Genomic DNA, 21,582 nt, shown 5'->3' on the forward strand with positions numbered 1-21,582 from the left:
GTAATTAAAATATAGAGCTTAGCAAAGAAATAAATTACATCTGGACATAGGATCCGACTATAATCAATAAAAGGTATTTATGACATTTATAAGGACTGAAAAATCCAGATTAAGTGTAGCAAGATATAGTATACCGACATGACATATAATATATAACTTGTAATGTGTAAATATTTCTTTTTCGTTTCCGGTGGTTATATTCTTAGGTTCTAGAAAAGTATTTGAGTTTAAAAATGTAAATAATTATTTTTATGAGTAGGTTTTTTTGAAAAGAGGTTTTACCCAAATTTTCTTTGATAACAATAAATAATACTATAAAGTTCTAAAACTAAAAATAATTCATTTTATAAGAAAATTCAATCTTTGAACTATTTTTTTGAAGAAACAATTTACTTATGATTTAATTCCACCAGCCTCATAAGAAGGATTTGCAGTAAAACTTTGCAACAAATCCTAATCATTTTTAAATATTTAAAACTTAGACTTCAAAGATGAAATGAAGACCCATGAAGGAACTCACTAATTTAGCCATAGAATAAATACCTACATGAAATTACATCTAAAACTTTGTTGTGTTAGAATGCAAAAACGGTCACTACTTGAAATATTTCATGGTAAAATATATATTTAGCTGATATAAATGAACTTAAATCATTCGAGTAATCACAAAAAAAATGAGCCATTCTCATTTGACCCCTCAATGTTTAGCATAATGAATTCTATAATTCAGAAGTTTTTACATTAGCATTAATTCACTGAAGTTTACTAAAATTTTTATGCAGTATTTAGCAATTTATTCACAAAGATATGTAGGGGAAACAAATAAGGAGGAAACAGAGAAACAGCTTCCAGACTTTCACATCTATCTTTGCAATAACCATAGTTAAATGTTAGCATGCGTATGGAGTAAAATAAGTGTTTGGCCCTATTTCAGAGTTTAAAAGATTAAACCTTTTTTTCCGTATTAACAGTGTTTAAATTTTTACTGAACTGAGAACGTATCTTTAATTAACGGGATTAACTTTTTCACTGATTTCGCCACAAGTATACTGACCAAAATCTCTGCGCACAGTCTGAGAAATTAAATATTTTATCTTCTTAAAAAAGCTACTCTTAAAAAATATTAATTTAATATTTTTTTTATCCCACCTTAATTCATGTTTTAAAAATATGAGTAGCCTTTCCTTAATTTTCCTTACACGTATCGCAAAAAAAATCAGCATCCATTTACCAGACGCAGCACTTTCTAAAATATTCAGCGATACCGTATATACTTGCTTCATTAATTTTTAGTAGGGTTGGTACAAAGAGGCTTGACCAAACTCCGAACGCATCGGCCGATAAAGGTCGATAATGGGAAAACTAACGATTTCCTTTTAATTATACGGGCTCTCTAGTGCTTTGCATTAACGCTTACACAAGGCTGTTTATACTGCTACGACTAATGAACGCGCTACGAGACTTTTTTTGTGGGATGAGATTTGGAACACGATCTACGGATGACTACTCGCGGACACGATTAAGTAAAAAAGGGAGTCTGAGCCTCTGAGCGTGCAATAACTCGGTTTCAGTCCGCGGGAATGGAGAACGCTAGCATGTGCGATGCAGATTACAAATGAACATATCCGAAGATTTCTTTGTTGTATAAATATTACTTAATGCACTTCTGTTTTAAAATAAAGCTACCCGAGTTTCCATGAAATATCACCATCATCAGGTGTAAATTATTATTGATTTCTCTCATTATTGTAACCTTGGTTACTTATTTTTTCCTTATCTTGAACTCGTTTAATTCATGTTAAAATATTTCTTGGAGTGTAGGTCAACGTATGTTATGCAAAAAAGTTATAGCCAACTTTTATGTTTATTTTAAACCATCAAAAGGGCTTTGGACATATTTATTGATAAATATCAACTTTACACGTATTTATTAATAAATATCAATAAATATGTGCAAAGCTAAGCCCTGATGATAGCTTAAAATAAACAGAAACGTTGCCTATAACTTTTTTGCATAATATATGTTGACCTATACTCCAAGAAATATTTTAACATCAACCTTAGTCACGCAACGGAAGAAGATATGAATTTGAAAACGGACGCATTTTTAATAACCAGGACAACGCTATCAAAAACGAATATCTTTATCCATCCTTTTCCCCTATTCTGGCGTCCGATTCAAAATTCGTCATTCTCTAGAAAATACAAATCTTCAGGATAAGCAAATTTTTGGATGTATGAAATCCGAAATAATATATGAATTGCCATCTCCTGTTTACTTATACGATACCTGCATGTAATTTCATAAATACATCAAGAGGCGTCCATTTTGAATTTCCGTTCGGCATTCGTGTATTTCCGTCAGTGGGCTTATTTTGATCGGCTTCAAAAATTAATTAATAAGTGGATTAAGTTATTGCAAGCTTCAACAACATATACGTGACAATCCAACAGCAATAAAGAAATGTGAACTATTTTCAAGGGCCTCCTATGCTCAAAATAGTAGGATAGAGCCGTTTGACCAGGGTGGGCGGTAATGGGTGAATAATTATTACAAATGAGCTAAGATAAAAATTAAAAGATAAAATATGAAAGAAACAAGGATAAAAACACTTAAAACAATATATTCATTGTATTATTATTTTTTGAAAAATGTTGGGCGCATGTTCCTCCGTAACACTCAATTTGCAAAAAAATCTGTTGTTATGACTGCCTGTCATTCTTGTTACTTTAAATGATCGAGAACCGCCAACGAATTCGGGTAGCCTTTTTTAAATCTTAACTCCATGTTTACTCTTAAATTATCAATAACGATCGAGATACAGTTTTGAAATAATAATAAAAGTATTAGAATATTTTACTGCCATCTGGTTCTGAGCAAGGGCGTACCCAGGATCAAAACTAGGGGGCGGCAAGCCATGGTTGTTCAAGTTGTAGGTAAGATTTAAGCAAGGACAAGGTGAATGAAATCAACATTTTAAGGAAACTGTAACAGATCTTCATTAGTTTTTAAAATTATTTGCTTGAAAAAATATTATTTTCCTTAAAGACATTTGCGATTTTTGCTTAGAGGGGCTGCCCCTTCCTGCCCCTCGCTGGGCACGCTCATGATTCTGAGTCATCCTAAAAATTTAAGCTTGTTTGCCAATCCGAAAGTGGGTTACAATTGAGTTGAAATATTTGACCTGGACAAGATGACAAACGACAGTGCAAGTGTATAAAAAAAGTTATAAAATGGAGGAAGAGGGAATCAGTGTAAAAAATCTCATAGATATCATCAGCCAGATATTTGCATTATACTGCATTTGCTAAGTTTGCAGGGAAAAGATTTATTTCTTGTGTTTCTGTAAGCTGTCTGGCAACGGTAGGAAATTCTTCAAGTGCGGAGTCCGCGCTAATAATGGAGAGTGGATGTGGCCAGCGTCACAAACACGCGGCCATAGATTCCCAGGCGGGCGGTGGTATACAAGGGGGCGCCACTGATTAGATTGAATTCGCTCGACGCTGCGCAGATACCTTCGACATTGTGCACCCAACTGCACCTGCCCGAGAAAATGCTTTGGCGAGAAATAAATAATCCAGCCTCTTGTAAAAAGCTACACTATTTCAGACTCAAAATACTCTCTTTACCTTGCTTATTGATTACGGAAGCTATTTAATCGCTAAAATAGTGCTCTTACCTTGTTCTACTCCACAATTGACGATTTCAACACTTCATTTATCATTATAAAATTATTATTTCCAGAAAAAATTACCCTTTTCTCTCAGATGTTAGTCTTTTAAATGCTATGACCAAAATTCGTAGCCAACTGCCAGAAGGTGTACGGGAAAAGCTTAAATAATAGATAAAAATAAAGAAAAATATGCCCCAAATAAATAAAATTCCGCTAAATATTCCAAGATATATACTCTCCACACTTTGGCTTATTTTATATGCAATGGGTCGTAATTTTTATCTTTATCTTCGGTAGTTTACATTGATTCACAATTGAAAATTACTTCAACTTGCAGTGAATCACATTTCCTACCTAAGGTAAATGTAAATAAAATATTCACCTTATGTTTAAGGAAAAGCCTTGTTACCCAGACCATTTAAATGAATATTAGAAAGGCGATGGTGACAGCCAATGCTATCGGATCAATCAATATCATTCACTAGATAAGATAAATAACGTAAAATAATTTTTATTGATAAAAAACGCGTTGTTTTGAAATCAAAAGTAAAAAGCAAGGATATAGAGAAAGACCAATTAAGTACAAGCTTTATACCCTTTTCTCATCGTGAAAAATGGCTAACAAATGTTTCGTTACCTTCTTATTCACATACTATTTACAAAATTATAACTGAATAAAAATGAGAATTCAACTCAAATTTTAAAGATCTTGTTCGTACCTGAAATTAAGCGTGAGTGGATGCCTGATACAATTTTGTGATACCGAATTGCTTCTGAGTGTTTCTTTTCCCATTAAGTGCTATCACTTTCACTTGAAGGCGGCATGGCGGATAGAACGGAGGCAAGGAAGTAATAATGTCTTGGGAGATGGTGTTTTCCACGGCAAGGGTCGCGGCAGGGAGGTATGCGGGAAAGGGCCGGCCAATCGGTGCGCTTTCTCCTCCGCCGCCGCCGCTATCAGGGGCGGCAGCCGAATAACTTCCTCCCTTTTGCCGACCACCAGTTCCCCCGCCGCCCCTGTGAGAGCTAACCGCCCCTGTTTCCTCCTTTGTTTGCTCGTTATTTATTCGTCGTGTTATTGTATCTTTCCATTTGCGATGCGGAACCCTTTATTTTCTCAATTACTCGATTTTTAATTAACTTTAATGGGTTTCCTCCCTTCCTCTCACGCCCGCCGCTACACTTCTTTTTCCCAACAAGCCCTTCGCCTCTTCCCTTCTTTATTTTCTTCCACCGTCAACTCCCTGGGGACCTTCACCTCCGCGAGAAAAGTAGAAATATATATGAAAGGCAATCTTATCCTTTAATTCCCCCAGAGTAAAAAAATATTGATGAGGACAGTGAACGGTTCTTTGAAAAAGGTACTTTTACTCCTGCTTTAGAGATCGTGGCTGGACTCCGTAAAGTTCAATTACTTCGGCCACGATCAATAAATCATTCTAGTGCTAAAACGCTTCCCTATCATCTGTTACACCTTCTTTTAGACGGAAAAAGTACTTTGGTGCTATGCTTTAAAAGATAAATAATTAAGAAAATGTTGATTGATGATGAAGTTCTCTTAGTCGACTGTTTTAGTAAGGTTACAAAAAAATGATTTTGCACATCCATTCACCAATCATTTCATCACCTATCATTATAAAAGCTTAAAGGTACCCCAAAAATATTTTCGATGTGTAAGAAAGAAGAAAGGAAAGAAAAGAATAATTCCGACAATTTATGTCTCACTACTAAGCATTGTAATTTTTTTAAACTGTCAAGATTACTTGTTTACGAGAAAATCATCCTAATTATCAGTGAGTTTGTAAAAAAACATTGTGCTTAAGTCTCCACGAAATTAAATGTTCACGCATATCATTTCATTATGTATGAGATAAAATTTATATTTCCCTGGAGTTGATGTTTGTGTAGTTACCAGTAAAATCCTCTGCATGACACACCAACAAACGTCTGTTTATAATTGAGCATGTGGAATAAGCAAGCTGTTTGGTCTCTGCTCCTCTAACAGCTCCCAATATAATTTATCTGAAAGCTGTGTGACGCTCTATTCTCGCTAAAAGCATTATTTACCACAACATGCAGCTTTAGTGTTGGATTAATTTATTTGAAGCCGTTAATTATACGTGCTATTTTAGGTCTAATAAAACCCTTGCGCCATTTCATTAGGAAAATCAGAAACACGTTTACTCTGAGAGTTAACAAAACGACCCAATGGGGGATTTTAACTCGCAGCCTCTCTATTTTCAATGGAGGATTTCACTCCGCCACCACCAAGGCGGGTGTATCGGTTATCGGATTTAATGCTTCTGTTTGAGGTTACTCTTTGTCAGGAAATTGTAGCACAATGCTTTCAGTTTATGCCTTTGAATGGATGATATTTTTCAAAATATTTATTAGCTAATTAGCACGAAACCAAGAGAAAGTTTCAAAGTTTTCTGAAAATTTTGAACAATAAAAATATTCTAGAGGTATTTTTCTCTGGTGACGGCTAATTTTTAAAGGTCTAGAATATTCATGTTAGTTGCAATGAAACACTACACACAAGTGTGCACTACACACTTTTCCCTTAACATATTCCAAGCAGGCCTGACTCATTTATTCTTTTAAATTACTTGTTAGTTTCCCCCTCTCATCGTTATCCTAAATTTCAAATCATAATATCGAACACTGTGGTCTTTTCCTTGATTACGCCCGCAAACTTGTACCTCCTGGAAAGTTTTTTCAAGTAATTTGCAAGATACACACTTGGAAAGCCTTGCATGTTTTGCTATGTTTTAGAAAACTCAGCTTAAAGGTCAGGGTTTTGCTTAACGAGTTTTCGATACTCAAATATTTTTTATGCTCCATGTTTCACGGCATAAATATTGGCCGAGTTTATCACGTTCCCTTAGAAAGTTTTTTCCACGTACATAGTACCAACAAACACGACAGCCTTTAAGCACACCCTCTATAATTTGGAGGACCTTTCGATATTAATTACACTTTTTCTCTCTAGAACTAAATATTAATTGGAACGAAATAGCTTTTATAACTCAAAAAAGGTGTTTCACAATTGAAAGGATTTGTTGAAGTAGACAAGAGTACACAAGTAAGGCCGTCGAAAGTGGAAATAGTCATTGGACTCAAATCTTCTAGAATATTTTGGAAGTTCTTATCTTAAGTGTTTACATTTCAAATTGCAATGAAACGGCTACCGTTGCTCTGCAGAAAAATACAATTAACAATAAATTCTCAATTTAGAGATGATAACTTTTTAATGAATGAGAAAATTGTTCTCCCAATGTCAATGAAAAATATCTTCCTAAATCCAACAAACAAATATCACGTTTTTAAAAGGAATTTCTACTTGTATTGCTCTTTTTTCAATGATTTGCTTGAGTATTGAGTAAATATTTCCACGTGCGATTGAAAAAATGACTGAAAATGAGGATATAGTGATGAGTTTTGAGGCATTCAGAATTATTCTTCACCATTTCCAATGCTCATGGGAACTTGGTGCTATAGCTGCTTACCGTCTGAAGACTACTGCCCTCAATTTTTTAAAATGCGAAAGAGCTAAGGAGTAGGGATGAGCTTAGCGTGAATTTGAACGAGAAAAAGAGTAAGTTCGAATCTTAGAAGGAATGAGGGTTAGAGGGAGATATCGGAGAAATTGAATGAACAAACTAAAAAAAGAGAAAAGCGTCGTGGGTGTAATATTACATATTAGGGCCAAATATTTCATAGATATGTACCACAACTCTTAAAAATGAAAACTAAGACCCAAAATGTGATATTTAAGGAATGAATGGTTTTCCATAAGAAAAGGTGCTCTCATATGAGATAATTTAAAAATTAAGAGATTTTGTATTTATCTGACCGTGTATTTGCTTATATAACCTCCATGACCATATATATATCTTCCCAAGGCCACCAACTTTTTGTATATTTCTTATATCAATTTCTGTACTTAACTCCGTTTAGAGGAAAAAAATCTCATGTACCCTTTGCTCCCCACTCCTTCGTATGAGGTATATTTCTATGACATCCACATGAGATTTCAAAAAAATTTACCTTTGCATTATTTGATATGCGAGCTTTCGCCTGAAATCTAATAATTTTTAAGCGATCTCATAGGAGGAGCTGAGAAGCGAAGGAGTGCAAGTTATTTTATTTTTTGAACAGAGTTTGGTACGGAAATTAGGTAATGATAACGAACGAGATCAACTATATATTGATTAGTACATTTGAATTTACGCTCGATGTCAGCTCAGAACAGTGACTCATTCGTATCCCTTGGCAACCAACTTTTTGTATATTTCTTCTATCAATTTCTGTATTTAACTCTGTTTAGAAGAAAAATCACATGTCCTGGCTCTTCACCCCTTCGTATGAGATCAGCGGGAGGTAACGGGTTAAACGTCGTTCATTTACCACTGTGGAGAGAGTTAAATACGGCGTAAATTATTAACCCTTAACCAGTGACGTGCAATTCTTGTTACACTACCAGTGACGTGCGGTCTGGGAGACTGCAATGAAACAAAAGATCGTAAAACTTGCAAGGTCATTTTTATCGCTTTGTTTACCGTTTCTTTGACTTCTCAACTATTATAAAACTTGTATTTAATATTATGCATTCCAAATACAAACCAACTTTTTCAGTAAAAATTGGTATTTGAAACAGGATAGAAAAAACTAATATTAAAAACACTTGAGATATTATTTTTCCTGTGGTACTTTTTTAAATTAAGTACTTAATTATCCACGTTATGTAACTAGAAATGCTTCCTTATAAATTGCTAATTATTAATGTTATTATTCTTGAAAAATCACTAGGAATTGTTTTTAACAACTTTTTGAATCATTTCCACCATTGTTACGTTTGTTGGATTTCTAATTTAGTGACGTGAGGTCTCACAGACCGCTACTCAAATTCAGTTGCAAATTTTCAGAAATATATAATAAGAACGTGAAATTTTAAGAGTGCTTTGTCCTTATTATACAAAATTAAGACGCTCCCGAGGATTATAGATATTTTGAAATAGCAATTTTGAAAATACTCATAATTTTAGAAACGCGGCGGTCTCTCAGACCGCACGTCAACGGTTAAGGATTAAGAATATGGAATGCACTACTAGTTCTCTAGACGGAAGAAAGAAAGAGACAGTGAACTTTGCTGCCTCGAAGGAGAGCAAATGGAGAGAGAGAGAGAGAGACAGAGGAGGTCAACGAGTAAGGGGTTTAATGAGCCAAGGGGGCACTCCCGACATATGCGGCGTTCATGGCAGGCTGGATAGAGGAGTCGAGGAATGCATATGCATGAAGGTCGTTATCTCTTTCTCTCGCTTGGCGGATAAGAGATGGGGAATGGAGAGGGATCGAGGGGGCTGCCCGAGGGAACGAATATACATATATATCCCCTCGTGTCCGCGAGGGGGACTCTGAGCTCTCGAAATGGATATTTTCCTCGCGGCCCGTGCATCCGTGCCAAGAGGAACAGGCAGTCCATGGATTTGGCTCCCATTTGGATCTGGCTCGTCAGCGAAAGTCGAGCCATGCGCCTGAGTACCGGAACCAACCGTATTGGAAGCCTTTATTATTCATATTCTTAACCCTTTATAGCCCAATGTTGCTTCTAAGCAGCATCAAAAATGTGTAAATTTTCTGCTCAGTTTAGGAAATATCTAAACTACGCATTATGTTTTGATGAAAACTGCAATGACGAGATATTTAGCTGCCACAGTGATGGTGATTGAGAGCAAATGTTTCAAGTTCTCATAGTGAAAATTTTTAAAATTTGATTTCTCCCTGAAGCAGCTCTGGGTTAGAAAGGGTTAAGGCTACACTCAAAAATTAAGAGATTTTGTAATTATCTGTCCGTGTATTTGCATACCTAACCTTCAATCCAAAATCTATAGGTATATTTCTATGATATCCGCATGAGATTTCAAAAAAATTCTCTTTGAATTATTTGATATGCGACCTTTCGCCTGAAATCTAATAATTTTTAAGCGATCTCATAGGAGGAGCTGAGAAGCCAAGCGGTACAAGTAATTTTATTTTCTGAACAAAGTTTGGTACAGAAATTAGGTAATGATAACGAACGAGATCAACTACATATTGAGTAGGTAGTACATTTGAATTTACGCTCGATGTCAGCTCAGAACAGAGACGCATTCGTATCTCTAGACCACCAACTTTTGGTACATTTCTTGGAACCAACCGCATGGAAGCCCTTATTATTCATATTCTTAAGGCCGTTTTACACGGGTATCACTTGAAAATTAAGAGATTTTGTAATTATCTTCCCGTGTAATTGCATATCTAACCCTCAATTCAAAAGCTAAAGGTATATTTCTTTGATATCCGCCTGAGATTTCAGAAAGTTTACCTTTGAATTATTTGATAGGCAAGCTTTCGCCTGAAACCTATTAATTTTCAAGCGATCTCATCTGAGTAAATATTTCCGTAATGTGCGATTGAAAAATTACAATGAAATTGCAAAATCTTAGGTATATACGAAGGCGCAATCAAATTTTGTCGTGTGAAGTGGTGAATTGCTGGAACACATGCGAGTATGCGTGGATGCGAGACGGTATAATAGCCCCGGATCTAATTCTAAGCTCGTATTCTCGCAATTTCAACATGTTTCCAGTGCTTCCAGTGCAATGACGTTCCCCGTGCAAAATGGTTTTAAAGGTGAATAGGGAATAACCTCTTTTACAGTTCGAACATTTAGATCATATACTTCGAAAGAAATAAAATTTATGAGTACCAAGATACACGTATATGCCCATCAATATATTCATCTTGGAACAGCAAAGATTTCCTTTTTCTTCTTGAAAAGATACTTCCCCGCTATCTATTCTTAATCATTTGCTAAAAAATCCTACCAAAATTTGAAACTGGTGATCTAATCTCTATTATAAGAAGCCTGAAAAAATCCGAAAATAAATAGTCTTTATGGCGTAAAGCCTCAATGCCACAAATCCATTCACAAGTATTTTCAAAATTTCCTTTATTAGAAGGCAGCCTGCACTCACCATAATTGGCGATTTAACACTGCGTCACATGGATCATCCGTCGCTTACCCAGATGGAAAAAGAATGGGAGCAGATTATCCTACGCTGATGTATCTCGCTTTACAAAAATGGTTTGCGTACTGCTGACACATTAGGATAGGATCATATGAAATGTATCCTAAAACATCTACAGATTGCAGAGCACTTTTTGTTATAGTATGGCATACCTTCCAGGATAACTGAAAGAGAGCAAAGGCATGAATGGTGAAAACTTCATTTTTTCATTATCGCGGGAATAAATTCACCTATTTCGCCCAACTATTTCATATATATGTACCAAAACTGTTGAAAATGCAAATCAAATCACAAAATTGCTAATCGGGGAATAATTAGTTTTCTATTTGCCTCGGTTAATAAAAGAGAGACTGAAATACTTCATTTACATCACAATTTCAGATTAAAAAAAGTATGGCGAGGTTCCTATAATATACGTCGGCAAACATTTACTTTTAACTCTTGTCACTAGCAGTCACTTGTTTGCCCTTGCAATGAGGGAATAAATCAGTTAGATCAGGGAATATATATTCATCGGTTATTTGCATTTTTAACTGGTTTAACGATTTCAGTTAGCCAACTTTGTCAAACCTTACTTAAAGGAACAGTGCGGTATATAATATGAAGAATATTACAACATGACTTCAACAAATATAAATTTGTATTCCTACAGGAACATTTTCTTTCGTGGATGAAGGTACGTAAACAAATCCTATGGAAAAAATATATTTCTTTGGCTAATTAGCTCTACACTGCTGAGACTGTTACTTAAAAATTTACAAAATATGTTTTGTATAATGCATCAGAAAATATATATAAATAAATACAAAAAAACTTTATTGCCATTTTAGCTTAAATATATATGTGAAGGCCTTGGAGTTCATGGATTACGGCCCTTTGGTTTACACAATAATAATTTTACACAAGAATAATTTTACACATGGATAAATGTGATTTTGAGAGCTGAACTATAGAAGGGATAAAAATAGTAGAGAATTGCAGGGAAAAAGATGATGTATCTCAACGAAAAGGGATAAAAAAAACGAAGCTACTCCACAGAGTGGGACGGAATGGAGGAGGCCTGAGATGCGTGTGTGAAAAATATCGGAGCGTGTTTCTATGGAGCTTTGTAGCGTTGCTTTTCCGTTGTGAGGGAGTGACCTCACCTCGGGGGCAGCCATTAAGGCCCATGCATTATTGTTACGGAGTGCGTTGGAGACAGGGCCACAGAGGAAGTCGACACGGCTTATTGTTAGGGACGGGCTCTGCCGCCAGGCGACGAGGAAAGGAGTATAAGGGCGGCGGCGGAGGGTGTGAATAGGCCAAAGGGACCACGCCACTTTTATCATCCCTCGACGACCATATTTCTAAATCACGCAGCGAGCATAGGAGTATAAGATGGATGGGAAGCGTAGAAAAATATGGGAAATATTATGAGGCTGCTTAGCGTCATTAAATATGGAGGAATGAACTTATAAGTTGTCACCATTGCCAGGCTGTAGCTTGTATTTAGAAAATCATCTTCATAACTGCAACACATAAGGGGATGGTCGGATTATGTCAATTGCTTAATTATCCTTCGATCTTCACTAAATTTAGGATTTATAACTTATTTAGCATTGTAAACAATCTTAGCCATTGCAAAAAGCGATAGCACAACTATTTCAATATGACGGTACGGTACATATCTTTATTAGGGTGTGGCTACTTTTACGAGGAGGCAGCCATCTTATTTGACACATATAACTTTGTTTTCCTACAGGAGCATTTTCTTTCGTAAATGAATGTACGTAAGCAAATCCTACGGCAAAAATATATTTCTTTGGCTAATTAGTTCTACACTGCTGGGACTATAAATTCAAAATTCACAAAATATGTTTTGGCACTATGCATCAGAAAATATCTAAAAAATTACAAAAACTTCATTGTCATTTTAGCTTACATTTATGTTAAGGCCTTGGAGCTCATGGATTACGGCCCTTTGGCTTACACAAAAATACTTTTAAAATGTCGCTGTGGAATATTTCATATTTTTCTCTTCACAGCCAGAGATATATGGGTGGAGGGCCGCGAATAAGATTAAAGTGATGGAAAAGTAACAAAATAGAAAGAAAGATAAAAGAGGAGGGTGCTCTTTTACGTGTAAATTTTGCGAAAGAAATTGTACCTCCCCTTCTATATACTTCCTTTCAGTATAGCAGAAAAATAATGTTCTGGCAAGTATACCGTGATATTTTTACATACAACTAGGCAGCGTTGAAAATAACATCATACAATATACTTGAAAATCCATGGATCCAAGAAGTTAAATCATGCGACCCGCGAGGATGAGGTAAAATTTTTCCTCCTACACATTCGCAACATTGCGGTCAACGATTGGTCGGTGGCATAACAAGTAATAGCTGAAATCTCATAAAACTCAGATTTTTTTATTGATAGGTAGCTATTTGAATGGTAAGGATCCCACACTATCCTAGGCTTCAAAATTCAAACAAATATATAAAAGAGACCAGCGCCTTTGTATTAGCTATGGGGGGCTATCATTTCAGAAAAATAATGACATTGACACACATACAGGCGCTGTGAAGCATACTAATATCCTTAAAAATTTAAGGAGAAAATAGTAAAAATATCAGTATCAACTCGATAAATTAGAAAATTTTAGAAAAAGTACCTTGGTTTCATTTCTTACCAAAGTAACAAAAATATTTCGAGTTTTTCACTGGTTATGACATGTATCTTAACATGCATATACCTCTATAAGTTAGATTTTTATGAAAATGGGGAAAACAAAAGAATATTTTAACTAGAAATACCTCCAATATTTTAGATTTCTAATGATGAACACCCCACACTCAAAAGCATTACAGTCTCGCGATATTTATCTATTGCCGAAAGTCTCTTGGACACAATGCTTATTTGATTGACGGATTTATCGGAGAACATCGATTTATATCCACATAGGATATAAATCGATGTAACCGGGAAACATGGAAGGGCATACCATTGGCTCTTCTACTTTATACCGCCCCATGTACACAAACCAGCATTATTTCCTTATTACTTGAGTCAAGAGACTAAGCGTTCTTATTTAAAAGGTCGATATAAACCCTTTTGAGTGTCCGGATGTTTCACCTTCTCCGAGATCTTTGAGCTCAAACATCTCCCTTACTACAGCCCAGCCGGCGAGAGTTGTCCGATGACAGTTCAAAAGGAGGGGCGGAGAACGCAGCGCCAGCACGGTTTGCAGCCAATCACTTTCCTCCAAACGCAACTCACACCCTCGCCTAGTCATACAACGTTGTCACATGCATATGAAGCACCGAAACAACTCTGAGCCACCAAAACAAGCCCTTGATTCGAATCACCAAAACAAAGGATTCTTCCTTTGTTTCCTTCACGCTCGTCGTCCCTTCTGGCTGCTTTCTTCACGGAACTCTATTGTTTACATGTGAGGTGGGCGTTTCCCTTTCCTACCTGGCAACCTTGCCCCCCACCCCCAACTAGACCCATCTAAATGTCATCGGACAACTCTCGGCGGCCGGACTGTAACAGCAGCTCTGACGAGATGCCGCGGTTGCCACGGAAACGGCGGGGACTCGGAGCAGGTGGCGCCGCCGCACGTTAACCCACTAACTAAGCATTCACTCCGCGTTTCGCGGTCATTAAATTTCGACATCGCATCTCCACAAACCCTCCCGAGAGCTGAATAAGGTCAAAGAATACCCATCATTCGTCACAAGAAATGTTTCATGTCACTAAATGTGGTATTTGACCGCATTTAGAGACTTAAACGTGGTATACATTAGCTTAAAGTGTTGGGTTTACCAAGAAGAATCGCCCAAATTAATTTATCAATACACCTCGACATTTTGAAGCAAAATAATAATAATTGGCTATTGCTGGTGTATATTTTTATTGACTTTACTCGCAAAAATAGTACTTAACGCTAATTTCATGGCAAGCTAAGCTAATGCAAGTGGGCATCTACGATACACTATTATTTTTTCATATGAATGCAGATCATATTTAAAACTGCCACTGCGCAGAATTTTACCATTTGAATGAAAAATGCACCTAAACAGGCAGGAATTAGACAAACTTAGGGCGGTAATTCATGTTTAAACTTCAGCGATTGACTTCGACCCAACAGTAACCAGGTTTGCAAGTAATTAAGGTGCACAAGAGCAATTATTTGCACAAAAAAATAAATCACTGTAACATGATTATAAAAAATTTCCTCGATCAATAAAAAGCGCATACACTGGGTAAATTTACGTTAATGGTAAGTTCACAAATAATCCCAACCTTCGATTAAGCCTCTCAATTTTCCTGTACTAGATAATCCAAAATTATGAAAACTAACCCCTGAAATATTTAACACTAATTAAATGTACGACACTCAGGATTATCTCGTTAAAATACAAAAAAGGTTTATTTTAAATATAAAACTCATCGCTTTTATAGACTTGAAAAAAATGTATATATTATACTTTTTTACAGATAAAAACAATTTTTAAATATTTTTCGGCATTTTCTGAAATCGTTACCACACTGTATTATTATTAATATTATTGTATTATTATATTATACAAGTTACAAGTTGGCTATTTGCCAGGTGGTAACAGTTTATACAAAATAAAAAAACTAAAATATTGAAAGTGGAAAAAACATCACCAAAATGAAACTAGATAGTGAATATTTAAAATGCAATGATATTAATTTTCCTAACGTTGTTAGGGTAGGGCTTAAACAGTTCTGCAGGGAGTCTATTCCATTCCGTAATCGTCCTGTTGAGGTACCAGAATTTCTTTACGTTAGTCCTTTACGTAATATACATTAAGCCGATGTCCCACGGTCAAATTTGCGTCAAAATTTGATGCAACTGGCTTTTGGTCCTATAGTTTGTACAAAACACCGATTTGTACAAATGTATAGGACAGGTTCTAAATTTTCATCCAATTGGATGAAACCAACCAATCACAGGGCCTTTGACAAAAAAGCATCGCCAAGCGCTGACACATAGGCCACATAGGTTAAACTTATTTATCGTCTGCATGAGCATTTTAATTAATAAATATATAAATTATGGACACAAAAATAAACGTTGTTGTATTCCACACATTATGCATCAAAAAGCTAACCGATTTCCACCTTTTCAGGTGATTATCATTATCGTAAACCTCTAGATAAAGACCTGAAAAGATCGAAACCGGTTGAGTTTTTTCACTTGTACTGTACTAAAAGGTTTAGTTTTGAATTTATAATGTCACCATACCGCGAAGTGAATTCACAAAATATATTGCTGGTGTATATTTTTATGAACTTTAATTGAAAAAATAGTATCAACGCTAAGTTGAGGTACGAGAATTTCTTTACGTTAGTGGTCCGCTGCCGACCATGTCCTGAATAAGTCACGCAAATTCATAGTAAAAGTTGTACTAATACAAAAGATTCAGCAATGGGACATCGAGTCGCTTAGAAAAAAAATAACTATTAAATTTAGTTTGGGAGGCAACACCAGAGGAACGGAGGCAGATAACATTTTAACCCAGTGAACCCGACTCAGCATTCCACACGACTATAATCTCCCGCATCGCGAAGACATGCCCGCTTAGCACAACGAAAACATCCTCTAAAAGCCCAAAAAACGACACACTGTGAAAGAAAGAAGTGGGGCTGTTTTTTTATTTCCTGCGGCACGAAGAGGGATCACCCCGTGAGAGAGGACAACAGGAAACTGGAACGCCTCTTTTTACCCGATCATTTTTTCCCCTCGAGCGTCTTTTTTTTCATTTAAAATAAAAAAAAATTGAACAGCGGGTGCGAAGGTAGGCAGCGCATTCGTTTGTTTCTCGCACCGTTTTTAATTTTTCACTCTTTTTTTTATAACCTTCCCTCTTTCTCTTTCTACAGGAAATATTTCGCGGCAGCTTCAGGATATGAGTAGGGAGGAAAAGTAAGCGGATAATGTAGAATGGAGAAGGTGTCTGGTGTGGGGCAAATGCCGGGGTGGTCGGGATTTAGAGCCTAAAATCTTTTTTTCCTCACCCTCCTAAAGCCCACAGTCGAGGTTAGGCGTGAGGGAGTGTGGATGGATGAGGTGGTAAGTTGAGAATGCTCGCGTGCGGATTTGAAAAGTGAGAAAGAGACGGAGGAGAGAATATATCCCGGGCGGTTTTTAGACCACGTCTTCGCACACATAAGTATTATTTCAATGTGTCGGCTCGGAAAGAGTTAGCGCCATTGCCAGCCGTAATTTCCACGGAGTGCGTGCAGCTGTTTATGTGCCAAGTATTTATGCATCTTGTTATTTTATCGAAGAATTTTACCATAATTTTGCTCTTGATGTTGCAGGATAGTATTTTAATATATTTAATTTGTGGGAGTGCGCTTAGTACCTACCATATAATAAACTACAAAATAATACAATGCACGATTTTAAAAATACGCACAGTCATCCTTACATTGTAAAACACATTCAAGATGGTATTTAAACCGGTTACTTTCAGATTGGAATATTGAAAATTTTTCACCACTGAGAGAGACATCTTTCACTGTCGTTATCAATAAAATTGTTGTTAAACTGTTGTTCTTTTCTTATGTTCATGTATCCCTCGTGGACAAAAAATGGCTCCAACATTAAAGATAATCGTCAAGTTATTTATTAAAAACGTTATGATGTTTTCATGCAATGTAAATCTCCTGAAACTTTGACTGTAATTATAAGTGAAATATGAAGTGAAACACTTTGCACTTTCCACATAAAATATTTTTATTACACACGAGTCAACATGTTTCACTGCACTGCAGCATTTTCAAGACTAACCAAGAAATTAACCGTACCAATATATATATACACAATTGCACACTCGCAACATTTGAGAAATGGGGGTGGAAGGTGGGGTGGAAAGGAGGGTCGGGAATTTAAACCGACCGTTAGTCTGGGTTGCGGTAGGGGAGGGGGGGAAGGTGACTGTTTTCAGGTGCTCGGAGGGTTTTTTCCCCGATTAGCTGAGGGAGGTCAAGGATCGGAGAATGGAAGGGAAAAACATGGTCATTAGTAATAACATCTTTCCTACTAATGGCAGAAACGATGTACAACTGTTCCCAGATATCCATTTTTTTTCCCTTTATTAACTCGTTGCAGCATTTCTGGGATGAAGTCAGCCCGGTGTCCATCTTCTAGGAGGTGTGCCGCGAACTGGGATTTTCCTTCCCTGTTTTCAAAGTCCCTCTTATGCTCCTCTGCTCTGACCTTCAGACTTCTCCCCGTCTGTCCAATGTATGACGCCGTACAATCCCCACACTTAAGCCTATAAATTCCACTTTGGTCCCTGATATCCACACGGTCTTTTACACTGGGAAGCAAACATTTTAGGTTTTTTCTATTGTGGAAGGCTGGTTTGATGCCAAGGTGATTAAGAAATTTACCTACTCTTAGGGAAGCACTTCCAATATAATTTATTTTTCTCCAGCGTTGAGCTTCTCTAGGGTCCAACGAATATATCTGCCTAAGGGAAATTTCTTTTTTCTTTTTCGCTACCATGTTGAAAACTCGCAATCGTATTGACAGATTTGAGTCAATTTTTAAAGTAAATTAAAATTCCTGGGATGGGGTGTCATACAAAATACATCGATAATTAAACTTTATACGTAAATATCTGGCCATACTACATGAGAACCTGAAAATATCTATTTTCATAAACACTCTGATAACAAATTTTTTTCCTAAAACGCTCACAAAATCATGGCGCATTGAATCTCAGCGTGGATTCATAGAACGACTAAAAGAATGAGTGGGAAAATAACTGTACTCTGACAAAAGCTTCATCTGTGTTTGAAATGGGCCCATGGTGCAGAGTGCTTTTTTTCAATCTCATGAATAGTACATGCAGAACCTCACGTTTGCAAACTACCGGCCTCTAATCCGTATCGCTCTACTGTTTCGCGGGCGGTCGTATTGCTGGACCCAGAACGACGGATAGAGGAAGGGGAGAGGTAGGGGAAGGTGGGGGAAGGGGGTGGTTGGTTACCCGCGCGCCACCAAGCGGAAGTCGTAATTACAACGAGGCGGTTTCGGAGGCCAGTGATCGAACAGGCATCCGCAGCTTGTCGCTATCACCGCTGCTAAGCGACGGCTTGTCCCATTTGGGGCCCGAAACAACAAGGGGGTCAGGCGAAATAACAGAGGGAATTTACAAAACGTACTTCACTGGCAAATTCCCCTCTGGCCTGGCGATGGCGAAAATTCAAAAATAAGAGGATTCAAGCGCGGAGTTTTCCCGAGTGGAGCGAATGTCTACTTCAGAGCAAGAAAGATAGAGCTCGGAATTTAAACAATAAACGCTGGCGAGGATGGAAATGGAATTGTGATAAATACAACTGGACAAATAATGAATAATTCGTTTATTTCCCTCGTTGGAATTAGTGGCTCCAGAGGTTTCGTAAACCGATTTGAATATCGAATTTAAGGTTTTTTTTAAACCTTTTAGATGAAATTGTTCGAAAAATGTACGCTTTTAACAAATTAATACTTTTAAAAGCTACTTCAGGAAACTAAATAAGAATCTTGACCGATAGCAGTTATTGTATTACCGTTGCATGTGGCAAGTTTATTGTGATATAAGATGGGTTATTTCACCGTAGTTAACCACCCGTTTAACATGAATCAATTTCTCTCCATGTTTAGTTATATTATGTGACTTTAAACCAAATTTGAGTAAATCAAAGTTAAACTACATACCATATTTACATAGAGGTTTTGGTTGTACTGGGAATTTTCACGGCTAAAAAGATTTTATCCTTAAGTCTGGAAAGGAACAGTATATAACATAACGGAATTTAATCTCGAAATAAATCATATTTCCGAAATAACTCAAGAGTCCGAGATGCGAAGCAGGAGTATGAAAAATAGTGCCATTTAACAGTCATAAATGAAATTGGCCGTTTTAACCAATGGACAAGCTTGGATCGGCGATAAAAGCAGTTAGTGAAGCGGCATGAGCAAATGGAAGCAAACAAGACCTCACAGAGGGCGTTGTAAAATATGCCTATCCACTTTTCAAAGAAAGAGATGCATTTCTATAGAAAACAAGAGTAAATATATAAAAAAATAGAAAATAAAAATTAAAAATATATATGAAGCAAAAATGGCTATTGAAATAAATTGTCAATAATAAATCAAATTATATTGTGAGATAAAATAATAAATAATATTATTATAAATGTAATCAATCTAATTGAGGACATAAAAATGTAATTCAACACAGCAGATGAACTTTGTAAAAACTGAGAACCACTGACAGTAGCAGGACCAAAATTGTAACGATTATATATAAAAGAAACATAATTAATAAATATACCACAATTCTTGTTTATGCGTTAATATGTTATACTAAATTTATTATGTACAATTTCATGCTAAATATTAAGTGTGAATAAAAGTCAGTATTCGTTTTTAACCGTGAGTAAGAAGAGAAAAGCCACAATGGCGATCTATATCCAAGATGGAGAGTGACGGAAGGAGGAATATTAGAGGAAAGTTTTATCCGAGATAGGTTTGGCCGCAAGTGAGAGTTAATGGAAAATGTGGAGCCACACCATATTATACAGGTACATTAACTTGTCTTTCGTGAATTATCAAACTCAGTTGACACTTTTGGACTCCCATGCTTAACTTTCAATTGCCATGTTGAACAAAAATGCGGTAGTCAGTCCTTCGTGATACGTGGGGTTTTATAATTAGAGGTGGTGGAAGATGAATGTGAACCAGAACGTTGATGCACTTTCTTTAGAGTGACCACATACATGTTTGTAAAATATTCGCCGAATAGAGTGTACGACAAAACTATAAAAACACAAGTTATACAAACGTTCTCTCAAATATTTTAGAATACCAGCCAATATTCCAACTCGATTTTCACCAATAAATGGACCAGATTCAGAGTCTGAGGATGCATATCATCGCATACTGTTGCATTTATAGGATATGCTTTTGTTACGTTTTATATATTTAATTGCGAGTAGCTTTCTCTCGGTTTGAACGAATCTTAAAAAAAGACCTTTCAATTGTACCTGATATGAAATTGCTATTCTGTAAGGATGATGGCTAAAATTCATTGAGGCATAATCATTTGGATATGGAGACAGTTAGTTAGAATTTTAACTGATTGGACAGGTTTATTGGCGGTAAGGTTTTTCCTGTTCGTTGGAGCATAGGACAATCGAATTTGCCATTAAAGCCATGATTACCGTAACGGCACAAGTTCATCTCTGAAGGGTTAGATATTTAAAGCTTGTTTTATACCTTTAGGTCTTTGAGGTCTTTTTTATATTTTTTCTGTGATTTCTCATTAAATTAAGGATTTATTTGTTTCGAATATGCACAGACAAGGTAGGTTGCTTCGAAATCAGGGGCGAAGTAGTGGCGAAGGTTCCCGGCGGCCATGAGGTCATAGGGCAAAAATAGGCAAACGCTCCATTGGAGAAGTGAAATTACATTTACATTTATGTTTTAAGGACTTCAATAAAAGAGTTCATTTAAGACTTCAACTGAAGAGAGTAGTTTCCTTCATCGAAGAAAACGAAAGGCATTGATTGCGATTCGTTACCCACCATTAGTGACATTCTTAATATACAAATTATTTGGTTTTACAAATCCCAGTTTAGACGAATGGCAATGGTCAATTTTGACTGCATTTAAAAAAGGCCAGATTGGCGCCCATGCGATTCCACTCCACGTGACGCCACAGGGGCCCAGATGCTATTACGAGTAGTCAGGAGTTTTACATCATCTGAGATTACCTATGCATGCATTAGGCACAGAGCTCAGGGAAACATCTCTTAATAATCAC

General features: G+C 36.4%; 1 protein-coding gene across 1 annotated transcript in view; it reads right to left on the minus strand.

The window, feature by feature from the left end:
• Positions 1 to 21,582, minus strand: part of LOC124166859 (gamma-aminobutyric acid type B receptor subunit 2-like) — a 294,155-nt gene that overhangs the window by 124,706 nt on the left and 147,867 nt on the right. The window lies entirely within an intron of this gene.

The sequence above is a fragment of the Ischnura elegans genome, chromosome 10, assembly GCF_921293095.1.
Source record: "Ischnura elegans chromosome 10, ioIscEleg1.1, whole genome shotgun sequence".
Lineage (NCBI taxonomy): Eukaryota > Metazoa > Arthropoda > Insecta > Odonata > Coenagrionidae > Ischnura > Ischnura elegans.